Consider the following 7,197-nt stretch of genomic DNA (forward strand, 5'->3'; position numbering starts at 1 on the left):
CAGGGCAGCCACAGCCCGGTCTCCAGCAGGGCAGGGAAAGCGGCTTTTGGGGTCCCGGCGTTGTTTCCAGCAGGAAGAAAGAACGGCCAAAAAGAAAGAAGCAGCAGCTCCTTTCTCTGCAGCTTCTCTCTCTGGACGCTCAGAGCGAACTGACCCCACACCCAGGTGTAGACAAAAGAGTAGCCAGGCCCGCCCCACTCCCCTTTTTGTCTTTCTTAAGTACAGCTATTCGTCCCCTAGCAACATGCATATGGGAGAAAATTCCTTTAACAGGAAAAAAACTAAGGCTAAACTAAAACCCCAACATATGTGTTAAATATTTATGTTGATTTGCCCTGAAATGTCTTGATGTCAATGCTTATACTACTTTTAGTAAAGAATTCAAACATTTTTTACCTTACAGGGCCTGCACTATTAGCTTGCACACACAGTCAAAAATTTTTGCATCTCCATAGTAACATCCTTGAACTCATGGGTGTTTTAGGACCAAGATTTTTAGGTGTACTGACAGAATTTCTAGAGAGTGATGAAAAATATTAAAATATATTAAAAATTTTAAGGATAAATGCTTTCTTTTTTTTCTTTTTTTTTCTCTTTTTTTTCTTTTTTTTCTTTTTTTTTTGTTGAATGAACGTGACTGATGATGGAGAGAAATTCTGGTAGTTCAGTTAAAGGTGGAAGGGGTTAGAGAACTTAAATTACACTTACATCATGGAGCAGCAGTTATAAAAATAAACCAAAGAAACAAACTAAGGAAATGCACATCTGCTGTACTGGAGAAAGACTCTTAAACTGCTAAACTCAATTGTCACAAGCATTTCAGACAAGCAAGCCCTGAGAGAGATATTGGGGGTGGTAGGGAAGGAGAGAAGAATCTGATGCCCCCTTCGTCTTCAACAAGGTTCCTTGTGCAAAGCCTAAAAACCAAACACATTTGCAAAACATCCTTATAAACTTTCAAAACACATTTCCACAGTGTAGATTCATTTTTCACAAATCTCAATAAAATGCAAATACTCTATTTCCCTGTACAGTTTACTTCCACTGGAGTGCACATCTCACAACAAGTTGTTGAAGTTGTAGACAAGGGTCAGGTTCTGGTCCATCCTTTGCAGATGCATGAGCCAAACATTGCTTCAGGCAGGAGTAAGACTCAACACTGAACACATTCAAGATAAGGGGACAAATAAATGTCCATCTCTTTAGGATCAGTCAAAATATGTAAAATTTCAGCTTTCCCTTCATTCTTTTCTTTTAAAAAGAAGTACAGAATTGCCCTTTAAGGCAGATTACAGGAGACCTACCAAAATCTTATTCAGCTGTTCAGAAGCAAAAAGCGGGTAAGACCTCTTGCCAATGGTAGCAATGCAAGTAAAGAAAAATACTTCATTTTAATTCCCAATGTCAGATTTGTAACCCTGCAGTTGTTTCAACATGATTAATTCTGGGTCAGCTTTAAGAATTCTAGAATCATCAGTTCACTGCACCATAAAATAAGCCACTTACAAGTCAGATTCTCAATGTATTATCAGTTTAACAGACCAACAAATTATAAGAATTACTTCCTCTCCAAATGTATTACTTTGTAATTTTTAAGATAACATTGAATATAGCTGAAAATGAATTTTACCACCGTTAAGTGAATATTCCCATGGAGTCTTTTAAAATTAATCTAAAATTCTTTCTGCTGATCCCTGACAATGCATTGACAATTAGTACATACATAATAAAGGCACAGATCAGTTAGGATTAAACTTTGGCAACATAAAATGAATAAGAAATACTGTTTTGCACACACAGTATGACCAAAAATGCTAATAAAAATAATGCTCTTGTGCAGCATTTTTATTCATATACATTACATATATACACAAAAAAAGAAAAAAAAAATTCTTCAAAAGAAATCCACAAAACCACTGGAAGGATCAGAATTAGCTGGTCCTTTTGTAGACACTGAACAAGACTAGTCTGTGGAAATAATGTTTTTGTAAACCTGGTTCTATGAAGAAAGCAATTAATAAGTGAGAGGTATTGTCTGTTTCTTGGTGTTTTTTTGTATTTTGATACTTCCCAAAGTATATTATTACAGAACCAAAACAACAGTATTGGCCCTGAAGCTTAGGATCCCAATGGAACTTTTTCTCCAGGTTAAAACATGGAAAAGACTCTGAATCATGAGGTGCCTACTTGCTTACATACAAGACAGAAGAAGCTCATAAGGAGAACTTCTCTTCTGAAATACTCAGTGAAATGATTTAGCATGGTACAATATCTCATTCTTAGCAACTACTAAGGATTATCTTTCATTTCATGCCACATGGCTCATCGTGGTCTTAACAAAAATAAAAGTCAGATCCTACTCTTCCTCAATTTAAAAGTTATCTGGGAGTAAATAGTCAAATGACATCCTTTGGAATGTGGGTTACTGAGTGCGTAAGTCAGCAACCAGAGATCAAGGATTTAGACCTGTGTCAATATTTCATCATTTATTATACTAGTGTTAGTACAGCATTGTAGTAGGTTCAGTATTCAGTTTTTATTAAAAAATTGTGAACCTCTTTAATGAAACATTAATAAATATCAGGCTAAATACAGTTGATGTTGCTTTCAATTTTATTTTTTTTTAAAATTTTCAAAGATAATATTTTTTTTTCATCTGCTCAGCTTCTGGATATAGTATTGGTTCCAAGACTTACTGATGGGTCCTGTCAAAACTCAGAGTCTTTGTCACAATAAAGGAAAGGATATAAAAATCTGTTCCTCAATCTGCTTTCACATTAGTTTACAACAATTTCCTCTTCTGCTTTCAATGCTTTTCAGGACAGTCAGTTCCAATGTAGAATTAAACATTTCTGAATATTTCCACACATATTGCATATGCCTCTTCTGATATAGGAAGGAACATCAGGTTTTCATCAGATATAATGTATTTACATTTCTGCCTTCTTCAAAGTTAGGTTGCTTGTTAGAAAATAATCTTCAAAGAAAACAAAGTATCACCATTTTATCCCAGCCTGAACACTAATCGCTCATACTGAATAGTATGGGAAGATTTGACTGCTTAGTTATAAACAGTTAGTAGAAGTAGGCTAAGAAAATAGTTTTCATTAGCTTGGTATTGTAAATTCTGCCACTCGATGTTTTCGGAGTATAATCTATACATCCCCCCACATATTTTATTAATTACATAATTTAAAATTTTCATTTATTTATAAGCAGTACATTCAACCTCTCCTTTTACTGATACAGAGTCAAAGGAGAACTTAATTGCTGTAATATTCTCCTACTTAGTCCATCGAAAAAAACGTAAAAAAGCAGTGAATTTGTTCCCCCACTTTAACATTATGTTCAATCATTTACCAGCAGTTCTGGTTAGTTGGAGAAGTCCCAGTTGACTCGAAATTACCAAAGTAATGCCCATTTACAAGGTTGGAAGGACAATCCAGGGAGTTACAGGCTTTTCAGACTTATGTCAGTACTGGGGGAGGTCACTGAGCAGTTTATCCTGAGTGCTGTCATGCAGCACATGTAGACAACCAGGGGTTCAGGTGCCTCCAAAATGGGTTTATGGAAAGCAGGTCCTGCTTGACCAACCTGATCTTCTTCTAAGGCAAAGTGACACACTTTGAGAGTGACAGAAAGGCTGTGGATGTGTCTACCTAGACATATCCTAGTACACCTACCTAGATATATCCTACTCTACCTAGACTTTACCTAGTAAAGCTCCTGATACCATTTTCAACAGCATCCTCCTGGAGAAACTACATGGTGGGAATGGATGCGCTTTATCATGGGTTAAAAAGATGACTGGATGGCTGGGCCCAGAGGGTAGTGGTGAATGCAGCTAAAACTAATTGGGGGCCAGTCACTAGTGAGGTTCCCCAGGGCCCAGTATTGGTCCAGTCCTGTTTAAAATCTTCATTGATAACCTGAACAAGGGGGTAGAGCAAGCCCTCAGCAGGTTCTCAGACAACATTAAGTTGAGTAGTGTTGATCTGCTGAGGGCAGGAAGGCTCTACAGAGGGATCTGGCCAGGCTGAATCGATGGGCCAAGACCATGGCTTTCATGAGGTTCAATAAGGCCAGATGCCAGGTCCTACACTTTGATCACAGCAGTGCTATAGGCTAGGGGAAGAGTGGCTTGAGAGCTGCTCAGCAGAAAGCTGGGAGGTGCTGGTTGACAGCCAGCTGCGTATGAGCCAGCCATGTGCCCTGGTGGCCAAGAAGGCCAGTGGCATCCTGGCCTGTATCAAGAATAGACTAGCCAGCAGGACCAGGGCAGTGATAGCCCCCCCCTGTACTTGGCACTGGTAAGGCCACACCTCAAGTCCTGTCTTCATTTCTGGGTCCCTCTCTTCAAAAGGACATTGAAGTGCTGGAGCAAGTCCAGAGAAGGGCAACAGAGCTAGTGTCTGGACACGAGTCTTGCGAGGAGCTGCTGAGGGAGCTGGAATTGTTTAGCCTGGAGAAAAAGAGGACCGGGGGAACCTCACTGCTCTCTACAACTGCCTGAAAGGAGGTTGTAGCAAGCTGGGGGTCAGTCTCTTCTCACATGTCTCAAACGAAAGGATGAGGGTAAATGACCTTATGTTTCACCAGGGAATGTTAAGATTACATATCAGAAAAAAACTTTGCTGAAAGGGAGGTTGCCCTTTGGAATAAATTGCCCAGGAAAGTGGTGGTCACCATCTCTGTAAATCTTCAGGAGGTGTCTGGATATGGCACTTGGAGATGCATTTTAGGAGGGATTGTGGAGGTTCTGCACTGACAGTTGAACGATATTATCTTGAAGGTTTCTTCAACTTTGATGATTCCATGATTCTGAGACTTTAAGATAAAATAGCTACTGCAAATCATATTGAAATATGTCTGTATGTCTGCATAATGCTTTTTTTGATCTGCTACCTTTATGTGTATATAAAGTTTGGTTATTTTAATGTCTATTCACACACTTTTACTTTCTAAAGGAAGGAAAAAACCTTTTACTGAAATAAGAGCTTATTTGTCACCTCAAAAGCTTTTTATTTTCTTACCTGCCACATAAGACAAGCCCAAGTACATCTCTGATTAATCTGTCTGGTAAGTGCCACTGGCTTTTAGAATGAATTTGACCTGCTGCTCAAAGAAAGACCTTGAAATTATTTTATTCCCTTTACAGGAATGCAAATAAAACCACCGAAAACGGGTTTAAAAAGCCTTGGCAGATAAGAAGGGTTTAATTTTGTATAAACTGTGATCTCACATAGGAAAAGAAAAATTTCAACCTTTTCAAAGGTATAATCCTGATATTCTTCTAAGTCTCTGCATTTTGGGTGGTAAAGGCCTTGCTTTCTATTCAGGATATGTCATGCCTGCTGGTCTCCGTACTGTGTTTGCATACAGCTTGTCAGAATAAACCAACTCATTTAACTGCCAGGTGCACTATTTAATACAACAGCGCTGAGAATCAGTGTAAGTTCAAACTTGTACTTGCTTCTGAAAAGAAAAATATTCTAGCATTTTTTACTGTCTAGTATGAGTATCAAGTGATTTGATAAGGTCCGGTCACTAGACAAGTATAGCACAAGTAGAGAAATATTTTGCCCCATGCTTCAGCATGCTTCTCCTTGCACAGCCATGATGTTACTGTTAAGAAGGATGTGAACAGAAGTGGATAATTTTGTGTAGAGGTGGTTCGTTACTCTGTCATGTTTTGAATGCAGTCTTTGAGCACTGTCAGTCAATTGTTACAGATTCTAAAAAGGCCTGAACAGATCAATTTTGAAAAGTGCCACAGGCTCTTTCTATTCTTGCCATTTACTCTGGTTTCTAGTAACCGAAGTGTACTAGTTTGAAAACAAACCACTGGGAGGCACCAAGTCAGAATAACAATTTAATGGGGAAATTAAAGAAAAGGAAAAAATAAAAGAAAACACTGATTTAAACTGACAGAGTCAAGATACAACCTGACACCCTGTTAGTCAGGGTGGTGGTAGCAGTCTGGTAGAATGGTGGCTGCAGGCCTCTGGAGTGGTGATCCTGTAGGAAAAAAAAAGGGTCTGCTCTTCCTCAGGTCCAGTGGTGGCTGTGCAGCTCCTGTCCTCTGGAAATCCAGTGGAAGGGTTGTCTCTGGTGTTCAGAATCTCAGATTATATCCAGGATGGAATGTTTGGTTCTTCCCTCTGGGTGGAGCATCTCACAATGGGGTAATGAGTCATGAGGCCAAGTGTTGATTAGGCTCATTAACAGAAGATAGTCCGGAGGGAGTTATCTCTGAGTCAGGCGGCAGGACAATGACGGGCAATTAACAGCAAGATAGTCTGGGGGGAGGAGGCAAGGAAACACTGCCCCACCTGATTTCAACAGCTCATGAGGATGGTAATAGAATACACTGCAACCCAGGACACAAAGTCACCTCAGGTTTGAATTTTCAAGGAAAGAAATGACCTCATATAAAACTGGTTCCCCTCCCCTGCCACCCCAAATTACTGCATTACAATAAATAAGGAGATAAATTCTGTGGTTTATATGTATGAATAATTCTGTGGGTAAATACGCACAATAAGTATACTAAACCTGACAATTTTATTCAGGCTTGCTTGTATTAGTGTATCTGACTATAGAAATTGTCTCAAAGAAGCAAAGAAAAGTTGAGAACACTGTTTGTGTCTGTTTACTTTTGGCTTTGAATAACTATTATTTTTTTATGCACTTTACACCCAGTAGAGGCTTTTAGAAAAGAATACATCATACATTAAACACATATTTTCACAGCAAGCACATTCTGTAAATACTTAGGCAAATGCAGAATATAACTGGTTCTTTTTCTCTTGAATTGCCCCCAAGGTTTTTTTGTTTGGGTTTTTTTTATATTTTTCACCAGAACCCTGATCACTTGCAAAGAGTTCATACCAGTTGCATTACCAATGGAACAAAATTGTGGCTGACTGGTTTTTAAAGGGTGCGCACAGGAAAGCATTCAGCCTTACAGTTTAATTCAGAATAGGATTTGATTCCACATCAGTGACCACAAGCTGGGTACACTGCTTCATTCAAATTGAGCAGTGAAAAGTAAATTATTACCGTGCCTCATATCTGTTCTGGTACTGAGATATGATAGCCTGAACTGCGAGCAAAAGGAAGACTGTAAAATATATTCTTCCATTTTGATTCACACCAAAAATCTGCCTAGCAAACATTCATTGGACGGGTGCACTC

The sequence above is a fragment of the Corvus brachyrhynchos genome, unplaced genomic scaffold (genome assembly GCF_000691975.1).
Source record: "Corvus brachyrhynchos isolate BGI_N302 unplaced genomic scaffold, ASM69197v1 scaffold90, whole genome shotgun sequence".
NCBI lineage: Eukaryota > Metazoa > Chordata > Aves > Passeriformes > Corvidae > Corvus > Corvus brachyrhynchos.